General features: G+C 36.0%; 1 protein-coding gene across 6 annotated transcripts in view; it reads right to left on the bottom strand.

Moving 5' to 3' along the window:
• elna (elastin a) overlaps positions 1-19,492 on the bottom strand; it is a 97,347-nt gene that overhangs the window by 45,414 nt on the left and 32,441 nt on the right. The gene's annotated exons all lie outside the window — the stretch shown is intronic.

Raw genomic sequence — 19,492 nt, 5'->3', positions numbered from 1 at the left:
ACAGTGGATCTTAAGTAAATGAGGAGTTAAGCTTCATCTAAAGTTATTGCTACATTGTCCTCCTTTAACACGGAATCCTTAAACAAATGAGGTCACAAAGTTTGCATTCTTATAATATGAGGGAGGAATACAGGAATGGAAAGGATGTGCAGCAAAATCCTTTGCTTGTCAGTCTTTATTTTGCCTTGTTGCCATTATAAATCTGTGAGTAGCTTTAAAATGCCCCTAAATCCTGGTATTCCAACTTCTGACACAAGAGAAAAAAAATGAAATTGATCACAGCACTAATGGAAAACAGAGGTCACATACTCTTGCTCTCTCTTGCTAATTCGTTTGCTGAGGGTCACAACAGATCATTAATTTGGGAAAAAGCCACATCTCTCCTCAGAACATTGCCACAGTTTTAGAGAGCTGGAGATGTAACCATATTTTGGCTTGTAACTGCTTGTCTACGTTTGTCTCCAACCTTTTGCAATTCTTTTGGAACAGTTAAAATGTCTAGCATCCACAGTCTGTTCACAGATGGTTACAAAAATGTCAAGAAGTTACTGCATCCACTGGTTCCAATGTGATTTACTGAATCTGTGCATTTTTAGTTTACTGTGCATTATTTTACTACACTGAATTATCAATACTGGCAGCTCTACATTTCCAGTAACTGTCTTGGTCCTGCACATCCACTTCAGAGACTTTGACCTTGTCATTCTGAAACATTACATTTCTTCTGCTTTAACCTTTCAGTGACAGACCTACTTGAGTGTTCATGGTCTTTATCTTGTTGCAGGTTTGACTTTCTGTTTATGGACATCCTGAAGACATCCTGAAGATGCCAATGCTCCAAACCATTATACTACCCGTACTGTGCTTCACAGTCGGGATGAGTAAGTGCAGAGTTTCAATCTACCTACTCATCGGTTCACAAAACATTCTTGTTCATCCACACAGTTTTAGGCAAATTTGAGGTTGGTAGAAATGTTGTTCTTGGAGAGCTGTGGCTTTCTCTGTGCTGTCCTGCCAGATGGTGGACTAATAAACTTTAGCCGATGCAAGAGAGGCCTTTAAAACCCTTAGATGCTACTCTAGGTTTTGTGACCTCCTAAAATGTCATGTTTTGCTCTTTGAGTTATTCTTGTTTGGACAACCACTCCTAGACAGAGAAACAGTGGTGTTGAAATTTTGAATTACTTTTATTTATACAGTATCTGTCTGATTGGTGGCCCTAAAAACTATTTATTTATTTTTACATTGAAAAGCATCAAAAACATTTTTTTTTTCTTCTGAAAATCTACAGAGTGATGACTGGTTTCTGTGATTACGTCAACTCGACAATTGTCAGAGACATTCAGTCTTTTGTTTGTTAAGTTTCACTATCATGGACTTATGGTTAGAAACTTTTTGTCTCATTTGTTATGGTAGGGTGACCAAACGTCCTCTTTTGCCCAGACATGTCCACTTTTACGTACTGTCCGGGGCGTCCGGTTATAAATTCATGAAAAAGACCTGTTTTCACTGTTTTTCATGGGACCATTAAGCGTGTACTTTAAATTGATTGGCGCTTGCCTTTGCACACAATACGGTACTTTGTTGCATGACGTAATTCCCGAGAGGCTGCCTTGTGGCCGGCTCTGAGATGCGCACATACACAGGGAGCAGAGCAGACAGTGGAGCAGCATTGCACAAAAAATGCCGAAACGTAAGTGCAGCTTCACAGTTGAAGTGCAAAAAAAAAATTCCCATGGACCGACCGTCCCGGTAATTGGTAATTCATTTAATCATTGCGCCTGCTATTAATTTTAGTTAATTATGTGTGTATATTTAGGGACTGTTTACACAACACCATTTTAAACTAAAAACATAAAACTTTGTATGCGTTTCGGCCGTTCATTTACACAACAATACAGTTTTGGGTGTCTGAAAATGCAAAGTTTTGAAAACGAGCTTCAAAGTGTACGTTATTGAAAACGGTCTCTATGTAAACAGCAAAAACGCGAATCTCTGAAGACGATGACATCATGCACATGCACATTACGTGTTCAGTCTATAGTGTTTCATCGCCAGCTAGTGGCCTGGCAGCAGAATACAGCGTTTTTAGTCTTTTTCGCGAATCCTTGTAAATGGTGATTGTTTTTTCAATGCTGTTGCCTGTACGTGGAAAACTCCAAGGAAAAACTTATCTGTTTTAAGCGTATCGTTGTTGTGTAAACGAACCCTAAATTCCCTCATTTCTCTGCCGGAGCTGTTGGTAATTATTTTGGAATTCATCTTCATCTGAACTTCTTCTGTGGACTTTATTCACTGAGATCGTGACAACCATGCTGTTCAGGCATAAAATAAGATTCCCCCAAGAAATAGACAAGAAAACCTGGTCTCATTGATTCTTATTCTTTCTGACAACAAAGGACTTGAACACAACAAATTTGCCAAAATTAAAACATGTGTGTATTGGTTGTTTAGATACTTTATCTAGACAAAAATCCCAAGAATAGTGATGTAAAGTCCGATTAATTTCCGCGAACTGGTTCTTTCAGACAGTTCGCTTCAATAAACCGGTTCAAAAACCGATTCATAGGTTCCTTATGTCATCAAGCAATGTTGACACTATGCATTTATTTTCTAACAACTCAGTGCCATGTTATATCAATGAAACAATCAAATACAGTAATTTGTGTGAATGCATATTGAAAAGTTATTTGTGTGAATGCATATTGCTGATCACAGTTTCATTTGCGGATCCTTTATGTCGATATGACTGATCAATATTCAGTAGCCTAACCCTGCATAAACGTGGTATGTTCTACATGTCTAAAGTATATAGAAAGAATAAACCAGTCTTTTAAACTCCTTGGTTTCGCTTAAAGGTTGTATCAGTGATTTCTGGCCCAAAAATAAATGTCTAATCTTTCCTAACGGTCCGCTAGCTGCCCGCCCCATAAGCATGCCGTCCAAAAAAACGCGTCACTGTAGGCAGCCTAGGCTCTGAGATTTGCACACAAAAACAAATGGGTCAACCACCACTCAAAACCAAAATAAACAGTGTTCCAACCAATCACTGACAGGGGCGGGTGTTGCTCCGATTTCGCGTCCAGCCGTGCACGAGCGCAAAACCTCACAACACCAACCGGCTCAACCTGTTACTTCCTATGAACAAGCTCAAAAGAAAGATTCCTTCAAGAACCGAACATTGCTACGCAAGAATGCAGAAAACTGTTAAAGGTTCACACATTTTCTTTCACAATTATACTTATTAAAAATTCTACACCCAGTTCTTCCATTAGTTGCAGAATGGAATCAATGAACAATCAACTGAAAAACTGACACTGTTATGCAAGTATTTGAATGAGTGCTTTCCCAGACAGTCTAATATTGTGGTGTCAATTATTTCCAACACAGGCTCATTGGAAAAATTTGCTTCTACCTACATTTTGCAGAGCTCGAAAATATACCTATACATGGAATCCAGTGTGGTTTCCAGTGCAGTTTCCAAATTCTATTTCTTTTCGTACAATTTTTTGACAAAATTTGGACTATGACTATGTCCTACTAGCAGATCTAAATTCACAGATGTTTATATGGTTGTCAATTAATATGGTTGTCAAAACATTGTTTTGTTCTAATTATTGGATACTGACAGAATATCCTAAATACATTTTAGCTTTGATAATATTTCCCCAAGGTATAAGCAAAAATGGTGTCCTCCATGATTCATATTCTTTCCGACAACAAAACATTTGCATGTGACAAATTTTATTAATTGTAATTATTAATATGTAAATAATAAGTAAAATACCCAATAGCACCGTAATTTCATTTTGAAGAGATGACAACACATGCATGAAAAAATATGACTAGTCAATGGTCGGTCAGCTGGACATAAATAAGTGGACAGTTCTAGGCCAGAATAAGCTGTAAAATGGGCCAAAAGCTAGGCCATGTGACACTACAGTAAATCCTACTAGCAAATCAAAACTCAGAGCCGAAAAAATTTGTTGATTACTCTTGGACTAACTGTGGCTAATGTCTGTTTGTTAGTTATTATCTCAAATATTTTGCTGAATCTGTTGATCCATTAGTTTCTTAGTGCATATAATCTTCACTAATGTATCAGTCAGAGCAACTCTCAGACGCGTGGATCAGACACCCAGACAGGTGCGTCTGCCATTAGTTAATAATACACTCCTCTGGTTTCCCGGTGTCAGACAGCAAACCTCCCTCAAGCACTATGAGTACTGCTTAGGCAAGGCAATTATTCCTGATGAATGTGAAGACTGTCCAAGTGCAGCTGGAATATATAACTGTTAGCTTACTCTCCATATTTCCAAAATGTCCAGAGTGCATGAGGTTATCGAAACATAACTCTGCCCACTCAAAAACTTAAAGAGGAGGACAGAAGCAGCATATACTTTTTTTGAACGGATAGTAGAGCAAACCACCACTAAATGTTTAAGCTGGATGCTATTTGTCAAAAAAAAAAAAAAACCCATATAGGTGAAAATGTTATATAGAAGGGACTTATGATAAATCAAGTTTCAGTTATTGTGACGTATTGTCCAGGATTAAGGTTTAGGATGAGCCTACACCAAAAATGTGATTGCTATGGGGCATCCGAGTTTTGGTACTTTTTTTGGAAGTGACAACTCATTATTGGTGTCAGAAACATAAACTCAATGTTAAAGTGTTAATAACTATCTGATTCACTAATTAATCATGCACCATACATGATTAAGCATTATGCTTATTTGCCAATTGACCACTAACTACGCAGACGTGCAAAAAACCCACACAAATGTTCACATGCCACAGAAATAGCTATTATGCTGATCTAAAAAAGCAGAGCTGGATACATTACAGCTAGCCTGCAACTATATATGTCTATGAAAACCATTTTATAAAACCTGAAAGTATATTTTTCTTGTTGAAGAAAATCAATTAACTTAAATTCTATTTTTGATCTAAACAGAAAGATATAGATTTAATCAAAACAAAAATTCTCATTTAAGAAATAATATGTAGTATAAATGATTTATTTTCTCCAATCAATTAGATATAGATTTCATTAAACAATTGTTTCTAATTTTTTTAAATACAAGTTAATAGAAATTATTTGTTTTGAACAAACAAAAATATATGAATTTAATAAAACATAATTCCCATTAAGATATTTAATATTACCAGAATCTAATAAAATAAGACATCAATAATTTTATCACAAAAAACGTATTATAAAGTGTCAGATTTTTTACGTTTAAGAGCTGGCAAACATTGACATTAGACCCAGATAGCAAGCCACCATTAAAACAATGTTTAATCAATGTTAACGCGTCGACGTTAATTGCATTGAATCAACATCAAAAAAAACTTTTTATTTCATCCAAAAATCAATGGTATGTTCAATCAAAATTTAATGTTACAATGTGATGTTGGGTCAACATCATGCTTGCACTCTCAGAACATGAAACACAACAACTACAACTTAAAACCACACAGCCTGAAATCAACTGCAAATAAAAGAAGACAATAAATCTCTCTAGATCTCAGCAGAAGTTTTGAGAATTAACAGATGTTTAGATGTTGATGTTTTACTGAAAATGATTGGTAACCATTATGGTTATCAGCATTTCATTTAGTTGGGCAGTTTGACTCTTGACGTTTTATGTCAGTTTGTGGTCTTTGTAACAGTGTTTTCTAAAACACATAATTTGTTGCAAAGAGAGCCAGAAAATGATCAGGTGAATTTTTTTAACACAATAAAATAGAAAAAAACAGTAATCTTATCCCTGATCAAAAGTTTTAATTAATAGATTATGTTCACCAACAGTACGTTTTTGCCGCAGATCAGACAAGAGTTATGAAGTTGAAAATAAACTATGTGAAGTTTTCTTTAGACACACAAACAGACATCAAGTATCAGTGTATGAATCTCAACAATGGTGACATGTTTCATGCTGCAATGCATGATGGGAGCCATAGTATAAAACTCATGGCTCCCACCATGCATTGCGACATGAAGCATGTCACCATTGTTGAGGTTCCTATGCTTATTTTTGATGTCTGTGTATTCCCTGCAAGTTATTTAAAAATCTAAATTTGTAATTTTTGATTTGTGGCAAGAAAACTGAAAACAATGTATTGATTATAATTAACCACTTTTGGCCAGGAATAAGATTATTGAACTACTCTACTTTATAATGATGAAAACAATCACCTGATCATCTTTGTCTCTGGTTAGCTTTGCAACAAAGTATGTGTTTAGGTAAACACTGTCACAAAGGCAACTCACATAAAAAGTCAAATGTCAAATTGACCAACTAAATGAAACACTGATCACCATAATGGTGACCAAACATTATCATGAAATAGTTTTTATAGACAGAAAATATTGTTTAGGGAACTATATATATATATATATATATATATATATTCATTGGCTCAAGTTATAAAATATAGATGTGAAATATTATCCTACTTTTTTTAATTGGATGAATGAAAACGTTTTTTCAGTGTACGCACAATAAAAGGAATTGCAGAACTTTGAATGTAAATTAATAATGTATGTGAATTAATTTCCATTGGTTTCTGAGAAAACCATCATAAAAGATGGAAAATGTAATCCAGTACTCTCTCCTTTGATATCTGAATGATTTCTTTCAAGCAAGACTTGAATACTTCAGCATGCCTTCAGTTTTCAAAGTATGTGGCCATCCAACCTGTCTACACAGCAAAATCCCCAGTGTTAAATTAACACTGCTCAGTTTTTATATGAGCCCACAATCAGAGTGTTATAAGTAACACTGAAAGTTAATGAGATAATTAATTGATTAATTGAGTGATGACAAGCTGAATCACTGAAGGAGAAAATCACAAATTTAAGTCACCAATATGGAGATCTTTGTTTGCTTTAGTTGGGTTCTTGACCCATACATTTTTAACTACAGATTTAGTTTTGGCTGCTGTTATTCAGTTATAACAACCAGATGAAGAAAGGGAAAAAGTGATCTGATGATGTTGGTTATGTTTTAACACAACTTGTTTTGAGCCTAATCTCTGAGTTAGGTTTGCTTTATTGACTATAACAGCACTGGTCTCTGTTTACATTTCCAATGTAATCCAATGAATTTCATAAAATTGGTCTGAAACCAAAGATTTTTGTTTTATTTAGACACATAGACATAAAGAATTAGCCTGTGAATCTCAAAAATGGTGACAATTAAAAAGCATGTTGCAGTGCATTCTGGTTACCACAAAAACTCATTGATGGCTCCCATCATGCATTTCTGCATGAATAAATAATGAGGTAAATAATCTTGTAAATATCCTTTAATCTTACTATTTTAATTTAATTTTGCTGGTTTTATGTGACTTTTAGTTGCTTGTTTTCTAATGTTCAGAGTTGATCTGTGTAACTGAATATGCTGTTTGTCACCATTGCTGAGATTCGTACGCTGATTATTGATGTCTGTGTGTGCCTAGATGAAACGATTTTTTATTTTATTATATGTATATATAAATATCATCAGAATAACAAGAAATGTTTAGGATTACATTGAAAATGCTAGAGTTATTATGCTGTATAAGGCCAGTGCTGCTATAATCAATAAAGTAAATCTAACCGAAAACTATTTCTAAAAGAAAACCCACCACTCATTCAGAAGCCACTTGATGTGGACAGGTGTAAATAGGGCTGGGCGATATATCGCACGATATTGTTATGCGCATCTCGTCAATAAAGCCGGTTCCTTGATTAGTAGTAAATCGCCTTCACCTGCTTTCAGATGGAGCGGCATTTTCTCTACAGCACATACTCCAGTGTTATATTAACACTCAAGAGTGTTGAAGTTAATGAGATAATTAAGTGATTAATTTAGTGATGTTTGAGCATTATTGAAGACACCTGATGTTAACAAGCAGAATCACTGAAGGAGAAAATCACAAAATGTAAGCCACCGTTATGGCGATCATTGTTTGCTTTAGTTGGTCTCTTAACGTTTATACATTCACTTTAAATTTGTTTTTCTGCTGTTATTTAATTATAACAGTCAAATGAACAAAGAAAAGTGTGATCTGATAGTGTTGGTTATGTTCTGGCATAATCATGCTCTTATCTGAAAATGAATCTTATTGAGATAGTTTGGTTTAACTTATTGGCAACAACTTTGTGATTTTAGAATATGAGTATAGGTATGTTTCTTATAATTCAAAATATTTAATAAACATTGTTCTGATCAAAATACTTTCAAATAAATTTATTTAGAAACACAGACATCAATAATCAGCCTGTGAATCTCAACAATGGTGACAATAATAAAGCATGTTGCAGTGGCTGCCACCAATCACAACTCATTAATGGCTCCCATCATGCATTGCGATATGAATAAATTATGATCTGAATTTTCTATGTAATTTACTTTTCCTAATTGAATATTCTGCTCGTCACCATTGTTGAGAGGCATAGACTGAATCTTGAAGTCTGTGTGTGCCTAAAAGAAAGATTTTTTTTTTTTTTTAGAAAACAACTTTTAAGAAATCCTTTATATTGTAGCTAAAATTCTGGATATTTATGCAGAATCACAGTTATGCTGTAACAAACAACATAAATCAAAAACATAAAGTTCAAACAATGATTGTCATAATATAACCAACACCATCAGATCACTTTTTTTTCTTTGTTCATCTGGCAGTTATAACTCAGATAAAGCAGACAAACATAAAGTAAATAATATAAGGGTCAAGAGCCCAACTAAAGCAAACACTTATCGCCATAACGGTGGCTTACAATTTGAGATTTTTAGTGATTCTTCAGGTGTCTTCAATAATGCTCAATCATCACTAAATTAATCACTTAATTATCTCATTAACTTTAACACTCTTGAGTGTGGACTCATATACACTCCCAGGAGTGTTAATTTAACACTGGAGTTTTTGCTGTGTACAAAGAGCCGTAGTTAACTGACAAGCTGAGCCATATCGCATTAATTATCGCTGGCGATACGTCCGCGATATTGATGCGATATGGCTCAGCTTGTCAGTTAACTACGGCTCTTTGTAATAAATGCCGCTCCATCTGAAAGCAGGTGATGGCTATTTACTACTAATCAAGGAACCGACTTTACTGACGAGATGCGCATAACAATATCATGCGATATATCGCCCAACCCTAGGTGTAAACGCAGTGTGTCCTGATTGGCTTATGATCCGATCTGATTGATCGGATCACGGTGATCACATGTTAATGCCAAGTGTAAACGCAGCCTCTGAGTGTGGACTCATATAAACACTAATCAGTGTTGATTTTGCTGTGTAGGTTTGTAGTGCTGGGTGCCAATATGTGAATGACAGGTATAAAGACATTTCATATGAAAAAGAACTATTCATCAATTATTTATTTTTAATACAAAACACCATTTGGGCAGAGTCCACGTGAGAGTCGGATTGTTAAAAGCAGCAGATAGATAGATTTAGGAGAAAGGAGCAGAAGCAAAGTTTAATCTACACCCACAAACCCCCTCCTACCCTCTACCCGTTCTCGCTGGAGCAGCTGGACAAGCCTGAAGATTTAATTTAAGAGAGCAGAGAATTCCGTGGCCCTCATCCATGTAACTGATGGCAAATGCAGTGAACCGACTACAGCATCCTGGAATTCAAATGGCATGGAATTCTTGTGAGATTATTGGAAGGATCTCAGACCCAGTCATTTACACGGACCTGTGAGCCTGGGATGACTCGTGAACCCTACAGCAAGTAAATGGCCAGTTACCAAACTAAAGGAAGAAAAAATAAAGGCTTGCATAGTCCTTTCCTTTTCACATGACAAAAAAAATAAATAAAGTAAAAACAGAAAGTTCTTCTGTTAGAGGGTCCAAGGATGACATCAACAACCGCATGCTGGCTCATTCACATTCATTGGTGATTGTCAGACAGCCTCTAGATATTCTTGTTCAGAACCATGAAAACTTGCATTCTATGGGTATTCCTATATTGCTAAAATAAGTAAAAATATTGCTACTTCCCTTCAGCAAGGAGCTGTTTCAATTTCTGAACAGATTCTTTAACTCCACTTAATGTTCTGTAGATATGAAATGTTATGATAAAGCTGTGATTGGGTCTGGTTCATAGACCATTCGAGGTGAAACCCTGGAAGGTCAGATCAACTAAAGAGAGCTATTCTCAACCAGTATTTTAATACACACTTGTAGAAGCAAGATGTGATGTGTTAACATACAATCACTCATTTAGTGTCAGCCCAATATGACTCTAGGCATTGTTCCAAGACTGAGTGATATTAATTGAGATCCCACAACTATTTCCAGCCTTTGGAATACAATGTAAAATTGACATCATAAGGACATCAACATTATTAGCATCATACAGAACTATAAAACAGTCACCCCATGTGTTTTGATACCAGAAGTGTTTCATTTCAAACCTATATGTTGGTATTCCCCTGTGAGTGAAGACTTCTAAACATCGATCATTGACTCTTTACACATCTTTTCTTTTCTTTTTTTCTCATTGTGCATAATTCCTGCAATTAATTCAACTTAATCAACTGACACTAATCTAAAGTTGTTTTGTAGGAAATTTCAGTGTACTATATACTTTACACTATAAGAATGTATGAAAACCTCTGATTGATGTTAACTCTTTGAATGGCTGTGATTCAATATCTAACCAAAAGCAAAAACGTCATTATTATATATGCATACATAATACTACGACTGCTGTTTCATTGAGTTTGCATACTATGTTTTGATGTTTTCATTTTTGCATCTGTCGAACCTGCTATAGCCAATGTCACATAGTGTATTGATTGTCATGCACAATCGAGTGAGAATGAGACATGTCAAGACAACAGCAAAATAGCAATCAAAAGAAACAATCAATTGCAACAATACCAGCCATATCTGCTAATGAACTTTTTTTTCTTTTTGTTTACTGCCTTGTTTACTGTCATTCATTTTAAAGTGTAACTGCATGTCTCATAAACTTTGACTGTATGGTGAATGTGATTTCACTAGTACAACATATTCCTGGATCAACATCTTAGCTGATCCTGGAACAACATTCCAATCAACCAATCAGATTTGAGGGAAAAGTTTACAGTTTATGTTTAGGTTTACAATTAGAGTTAGGTGCTTCTACATCAGTGTTATTCACTGTAAACCCCAACAAGTTAAGCTAACTAATTTCATTTCAGGAAACCGATTACCTCAATTCAATTAGGTTTATAAAAAACAATAGTTATGAGTACTCTGAACTTATTTTAATCGAGTCCACTAAAACAATTATATTTCTTAATACACAATTCAACTTTACACTGTATTTAAATACTTTATATAGCTGATGCTTCACTATATTGAGTAAAAACAGTGAAATGACAAACTAAATTAACTCAGAGCACTTGCAGTTACTGCTAGCTCACAATATCACACACAAAGTCAAATACAATAAGTTAAGATAAGTCATTACATTTGAGGACACCATTTACCTTAATTCTTTTGATTTTAGAAAACAATAGTTATGAGTACTCTGAAATTATTTCAGTTGAGCTCACTAAAAGTAGATATACATGGCAGTCAAGAATAAAGTGATTAATTGAGTGATTATTGAGCATTAGTGATTAACACCTGCTGTCAACAAGCAGAATCACAGAAGGAAAGAGAAACGCAATAACTACAACTGTCTTCAGCCACAGCCTTTGATGAAATCAAATGAAGATAAAAGACGACATTAAATCTCTCAAGATCTCAGCAGAGGAGGATTAAACAACTCCACAAACAGCATTACCAGCTTCACTTATTACTAAGCAGATTTACTTTATTTCTGTCAGACGTCGGTTTCACTTTATTTTGATGGCCCCTTTAACACATTCTGTTGTCTATAAGTAACATTGCACCTTAATGTCTACTAACTCTCATTAGAGTATTAGTAGAGTATTAGTAGACTGGTAGGGTTAGGGTTAGAATAAGTTGACATGTAGTTGCAAAGTTACTTATAGTCAGTAGTGTCTGTTGGAGGACCATCACAATAAAGAGTTTGCAGATATGAAGCAGACAGTCTACTAATACTCTAATGAGAGTTAGTTGATATGTAGTTGCAAAGTTACTTATAGTTAAAAGAATGTTCAAAAGGGACCATCAAAATAAAGTGTTACCAGACGTCTACAAAGTTGTTATTGAGAATGAACAGAGGCTTAGATGATAATGATTATTGTTTCATTTAAAGACACGATGCTAGTGGTCAGTGTTTGCTTTAGTTGAGCTCTTGACCCTTGACTTTATAACACCAGATTTTCTCAGGCTGCTGAAACCAAGTGTTTATAAAAAAATATTTATTATAGCACAAAAGCAAAAAGGAAATATGATCATGTGACAATGGTTGTGTTTTGATGATGGAAGTCATAATTTAGTGACTTGATTCACTGATCTGTTCAAAGCCTAATCTCTGATTAAACACATATCTAACTGTGATTCTACTGTAAGGTCCATTGTTGTGACAATCAGATTGTATCTGGGGTATCATGCTAACTTACGCAGACATCACGAATCAGCATATGAATCTCAACAATGGTGACCATTAAAAAATGATTCATACTGCAATGCAAGTTGACAGCTATGGATGTGGATAGCTGTGGATTTGTTTTGTATAATGCTTGTACCCAGTATGCATTGCAGCATAAATAGTTTTTTATTGGTCACCATTGTTGAGATTCATATGCTGAATCTTGATGTCTGTGTGAGTCTTGATAATTCAATATACTTTCTGTGAAACTTTTCTGACACAAACTTTTAGTAAAATATTTCATAATATCTGAAAGGCACAACATTGCTGGTGCTTACTTGTAGAATTACAGTTATGAATAAAACAAATAACATGTTGCCCTTTTAATCAGAGATTAGACTCTGCTGAGATCTTGATTGCTTTAATGTATTTTATCTTCAGTTGATTTCATCTTAGACTGTGGCAGGAAGTCAGCTGTAGTTCTTGTGTTTCTCTTTCATTTGAAAGTCAAATGTCTAGTATCTGTAAAACTGCATTTTTTCATCTTAAAAATATATCTAAATTATGTCATATGAAAGTGAAAGTGACACGTGATGGCCAAGTATGGTAACCCATTCTTGGAATTAGACCTCTGCATTTAACCCACCCAAGTGCGTGCACTCACATTAGGAGCAGAGTAGTGAGTAGTGAACACACACACACACACACACACACACTGCAAACGTGGATACACACGCCCGGAGCAGCGGGCAGCCTTGAGGGGCACCCAGGGAGCGATTGGGGGTTAGGTGCCTTGCTCAAGGACACCTCAGTCAGATTCCTGCCGGTACTGGAATCAAACCAGCAACCTTTGGGTCACCAGTCCAACTCTGTTACCATTAGGCCATGATATGCTCTCAATGAAAAATGCAGAACAATTGGTTAATGCGTTCATGACATCAAGGCTAGATTATTGTAATGCTCTTATGGGTGGTTGCCCTGCACGTTTAATACATAAACTACAGCTGGTCAAAATTGCAGCCACTAGAGTTCTTACCAGAACCAGGAAATATGACTATATTATGCCAGTTCTGTCAACACTGCATTGGCCCCCTATTAAACATTGTATACATTTTAAAATATTGCTGATTACTTACAAAGCACTAAATGGTTTAGCTCCCCATGTATTTGAGCGAGCTCTTTACACATTATACTCCACGTCTATTGCGATCTCAAAATTCTGGCCAGTTGATAATACCTAGAATATCAAAATCGACTGCTGGCGGTGAAAGTGAAAGTGACACGTGATGGCCAAGTATGGTAACCCATTCTTGGAATTAGACCTCTGCATTTAACCCACCCAAGTGCGTGCACTCACATTAGGAGCAGAGTAGTGAGGAGTGAACACACACACACTGCAAACGTGGATACACACGCCCGGAGCAGCGGGCAGCCTTGAGTGGCACCCAGGGAGCGATTGGGGGTTAGATGCCTTGCTCAAGGACACCTCAGTCAGATTCCTGCCGGTACTGTAATCAAACCAGCAACCTTTGGGTCACCAGTCCAACTCTGTTACCATTAGGCCATGATATGCTCTCAATGAAAAATGCAGAACAATTGGTTAATGCGTTCATGACATCAAGGCTAGATTATTGTAATGCTCTTATGGGTGGTTGCCCTGCACGTTTAATACATAAACTACAGCTGGTCAAAATTGCAGCCACTAGAGTTCTTACCAGAACCAGGAAGTATGACCATATTAGGCCAGTTCTGTCATATCATTTGACAGATCATATCAATGACAGCCGGAGCCAGGAACACTTCCCATAAATCCTGATGTACTTTGTACATCATAAGAAGGATGGCGTCTACGCTAATATTAGTCTCTCTGTTTATCCCGAGGTTTACCGCCGTCCGCCGGATCCAGGCCGTATCCAGATCTGAGGAAGGACCTGTGCCTGGACACGACGACAACGCAGTCCTGAAGTGTCAACTAGCCTCTCCCTTGTGAAGGCCTCCTTCCCTTTACCTCTGTACTGGTAAAACGTTGTCGGGATAATTCAGATTCACGTGGCTACGCGGAAGGGATACAAAATTCTCAGAGCCACCAGGCACTGTTTTATGCAAATTAAATTACGCTTTGAAACAATCCATATTGTTAAAAGCGCTATATAAATGAAGGTGACTTGAGTTTCCTTTAGTGATTCTGCTTGTTAACAGCAGCTGTTCATCACTAATGCTCCATCATCACTTGATTAATCACTTAATTAGCCAGTTATTATTCAATTATCTTTCTGGGATCTAGAAATGTTCTATAACTCATTCAGTTTGAGTTCTGTTTCAGTCATTCAAGTTTCGGTAACTCAATTTTATTTAGTACATATTACTGTTAGGTTTTAAAGTGTATAATTTTCCTCTGATTTAAGGGATAAGTTATGTGTGTAGGGTTAGGCTTAGGGGTAGGATTAGGATTTCAATTTTCAGACAGGAATGTTGTTCCAGGATCAACAAAATATGTTGAACCAGGAACATGTCTTATTTGGCAAAATCATGGAGACCATGGGGGTATGGTAGCTACCCTAATTTGTTGTTTGGTGGATGTATGTGACTTAATCTTCAGCTGTATAGTTTAAATTATGGTGACAGCCAAACACTGACATTGTGGCTTAATTTTTAAGACATAATTTGTCACAAACAGATAGACATGCTTATGAAATGTTTACGTTTTATGACAGAGTGCACTGGGGTGAAACGCCATCTGCTTCTGTCATAATTTTTCATGCAATTCCAGAAATATGCCATAAACACACTCAGTCCATATCACCCCGATAGGGAGAACATGAACATATCACCCCCGGATGGGTTTACAGTGCAGTCTGAGCTGGCACAGACCTACTGATCATTTATTTCCATTATTTATCACAAAGGACGGTATTGTGCAAATCAAAGTCGAAAATATTAATGCAAGAGCCAACTGTGGCGGTCTGATCAGTTGGCAATGCGTGAAACATGTCCCAGATGGCTCACATTATGCATGAGGTTCGTGCATGTTGAATACTTTCCTGATAAGTCAGGGCTGAGATATGATATGGCCAATAAACAGAGACCACATGAGCTCTCCACTCTAGCACCTCACAAGAACCATGGTTGTCATGTAACAAGAAAGTTTATTATGTGATTAATTATTTTCTTTTTAACGTGTTAATAAATTGAACACAGTCAGTGTTGGGGAGTAAGTAATTAGATGTAACTGAGTTGCGTAATTGCGTAATAATTGGCCATCATTGAAGACACCTGATGTTAACAAGCAGAATCACTGAAGGAGAAAAATCACAATTGTAAGTCACCATTATGGAGATCGCTGTTTGCTTTAGTTGTGCAGTTGCCCCTTAAGGTAAATATTCAATTAGCAAATTGAATACTCAATCGAGAAAAGGAAAAGGAAATTACTAAACCAATTCAGATCATGATTTATTCATACCGCAATGCATGATGCGAGCCATGAATGAGTTCTGATGGTGGCACCCAAAATGCACTGTAACATGCTTTATTATTGTCACTATTGTTGAGATTCACAGGCTGATTATTGATGTCAGTGTGTCTAAATAAAACAATATCTCTAGTCTTTTGATCAGAACAACTTTTAAGAAATATTTTGGATTATATTGAAAATGCTGAAAATCGTTTGCTATAGAATCACAGGGCTGCTGTAATCAACAAGATCAATAATGTAGAAGATTTTATTATTTAGAAAACAAGTAATTTTGCTATATATTTGGACACAATTAGTTCTTCTGTCTGTGACTTTGGGTTTCCTCTGTGTATGTGAAAGACCTTGAATGGAATGTTGTTTGCTGCAGAAAATTCTATTCTGAGAAGTCACATGGTAAAATACCTTTACCCAAAACTATCTATAGGGTGTGTTACCTTCTATGGGAGAAGATGTATGTATATAACTCTGAACCAAAATGTACTCGGGAGCGCACTGGAAGGCCAGAGGGCCAGAGAGCGTTAGAGCGCCGTTCTATGGAACGGGACGGCGTTCGAAAATAAAGTCTAATTATTTCTGGCATCAAAGATCTCTGCAAAGTTATTTTTCAGAAAGATTGAAAACCACAACATTTGGCGACCCCGGCAGGACTTGGGTTGAGGCTGAAGGAACCACGAAAGGCAACACTGGTGACCGACACAGACAACAGTGGCCACTGTACTTTGAGGTGAGCAATTTTTGCTTTTGAAAAAGTATGTGTTGTCACCAGTGAGCCAGAGTGGTAAGACCCTTTAAAATGCTTCTCCAAGTTTAAAGAACTAAAAAATTGAAAAGAGGATCTTTGATTCTAGAAATAAGTATCTATTGTTGTTGATGATGTCAAGTACTGTGTTATAGCGTGGCGGAGCTCCCGTTAGTGTTTGCCTGTGTTTAAATAACCTGGTGCAGATTGTATGAATATTGGTACTGCTGATGTGCCGCTAAAGGTTTTGTCATACGTATGTAAGGATTTGAGATGTTTGCTTGTTAAGTTTAACAAGTGTACTGGTTAAGGTTAATCAGTTTTTTTTTATATATTTACTGTTAAGGATAATGGTAAATGTTAATGATTAAGGTTAATCATTTTCTGCTCGTTAAGGATAATGAGTATACTGGTAAGGTTATCAGTTTTATCTGTGTTTCTTATTAAGGTTAATAAGATAGCATGCGCACAGATAAGTTTAGCTTCTGGTTACCGCATTGTTATAGGTATAACGATGGCCTGCTCAGGGAAGCTAAAGTGAATCGCAGAGGACTGTGATAATTTTCTGCTCGTTAAGGATAACGATACTCATAAGGTTATGAGGTATTTTATCTGTGTTTCTTATTAAGGATAATAGGATAGCATGCGCACAGATAAGTTTAGCTTAGCTTATGGTTACCGCATTGTTATAGGAATGACAATGGACTGCTCGGGTAGGCTAAGCTAAATTGAATCGCAGAGGTCTGTGATAGTTTAAAGTTATTCAGTGAAGTATTGTTTGTAAAAACAGTGAGAAACACTGTGAGTAGAATATAGCTCTGTGTGTGTATGTAGGATCCTGTCCTGTGTGTCTGCTTGACTGTGACTGTTGTTAAAAATAGGTGACAAGGAATGTGTGAATGTGCTTGAGAGACAAGTAATGTATAAATGAGTATTAAAAGTAAAGGAAATAGTAAAAGAAAACAATTGTTTCAAGATATTAGTCTTGCAGATTATTGTAGTATAAATAAGTTAAAGTATAAAATATATATTAATAAATGGACTGATATATATATTAATGGATAAATAAATAAGAATGCACGTGCTTAATATATTATATTTTATATCTGAAGACGTCTAAAATTTGTATCTCATTATCCCTGAAGACAAAGTGAGAAAAATGATTCTATTGTAGATAATTAAGGTTGTGCTAAGGAAGAAAAAATAACTTGTGCAGTGTGCTAAAAGTGAACAAGATTGGGTGACCAAGTTTCAACAGTCATAAATAATTTACAGCAATCTTAGAATTGTAGTAAATGGGAATTGTTGGGAATGGGTGAGGAAAAGTTTATTCACCATGTTAGATTATTTTGAGCACAGCATGCAAATATAGGAGAAAGATTGAAGGCTGATTTTATGATAGGGAAAATTATTTAATTGTATTATACTCAGAAAATCAAAAGTTAGATTATTGCTCATATTGCAATGAAGAAATAGCTTGCTTTTTCCTGCAATGAAGAACTTGCTTTACTAAAAACAGAATGGGAGAACTGCTGTTGTCAACCAGTGATTATTATATAATATAAAAGAACTAGGAAAAAGATGGCTAAAAGTGGAATTTAGATAAAGAGCTAATAGCTCAGGAACAAATATTTATAAAGACTAATTTGATCTATGCAGCTCTCTGAGTGTTCAAGTTTCAGATGGCTTCAGTGTCGAATGGAAGAGGTGAAAGGTCAAAGACACAACTGCAGAGAGAAGAAGAAGAGTGGGTGAGGGGCGTTCAGCTCCCCTTCTGAAGATGACCACTTTCTGGAAAACTCAGCATGGAGAAAGACTGATTTAATGCTGGAAAAGGTGAAACTTTCACTATTTCACTGGAGACTTTTTCCTGAGGACAAGAGGAAAATCCTGAGATGCAAAGCTGTGGCAAAATCTATCAAAGCCCAAACTGAGAAGGGGCAGAGAAACAACAGAGCCTATATTCCTGTTTACACCAAGCCTTGAGTGACAGCCAGGCTGACGACACATGCAGAGCGACAGCCAAGAAGCTTTAACAGACTGATAATCTAAAAACAGAAGAACTGACCGAAACCCTTCCCTTACGGGCAACACAGGTGTGGCAACTTCAATGATCACTCTAGAGACTGCTTCAAATTTAGTTATTATATTAACTTTATTCATTCTGATTATTCACTGGTCTCATAAGCAATTCTTTATATTCTCTGATAAACTAACCCTCTCTGCTTTTCCAGTAGGTTCAAGTCCAGCCCTATAAAAAAGAAAGAATACACTGAAAGAGACAAGTGGGTGCTCAACTCACCAAATAGTTCAAACTGAGGCTGGATTTGTTATAGTGAGGGCTATTACATTAAACAATTATAGGGCTTAAAAGCATGAGAAAAATTAATCTGAGTAAGATAAGGAAATTAAAAATTAAAATGAATATAAAATTATAGGCATTTTAAATTAAAAGGCATTTTTGCAAAGTTTTGTGAAATTTGTGGCAAAAACAAAGTTAAGAAAAGAACAGCGACAAAAATAGGCCATATATCAGTATACCATGTGGACATGATATAGATGGGTAAAAGCAATGAAACCAGCAGAGGAGGGACAGGAACAGAAATTAAATTTCTAACAGAGAAGTAATCCTTAGATTGAAAAACTATCAGAAATAAGGTCAGATTATATGTCAACTAAACAGAAGTATTGAAAATTAAAAATAAGTTGCATACGAACACAAGGAAGTTTTAATAATGATGAAGTTATAATGCTAATGGTTTAAAAGGATGATAGAAAAACTTTTA

This window comes from Siphateles boraxobius, unplaced genomic scaffold (genome assembly GCF_051911475.1).
Source record: "Siphateles boraxobius isolate OS27281-9 unplaced genomic scaffold, OSU_SipBor_1 6, whole genome shotgun sequence".
NCBI classification, from domain to species: domain Eukaryota; kingdom Metazoa; phylum Chordata; class Actinopteri; order Cypriniformes; family Leuciscidae; genus Siphateles; species Siphateles boraxobius.
Note: the sequence above shows the minus strand (reverse complement) of the source record. Positions and strands in the feature narration are given on the sequence as shown.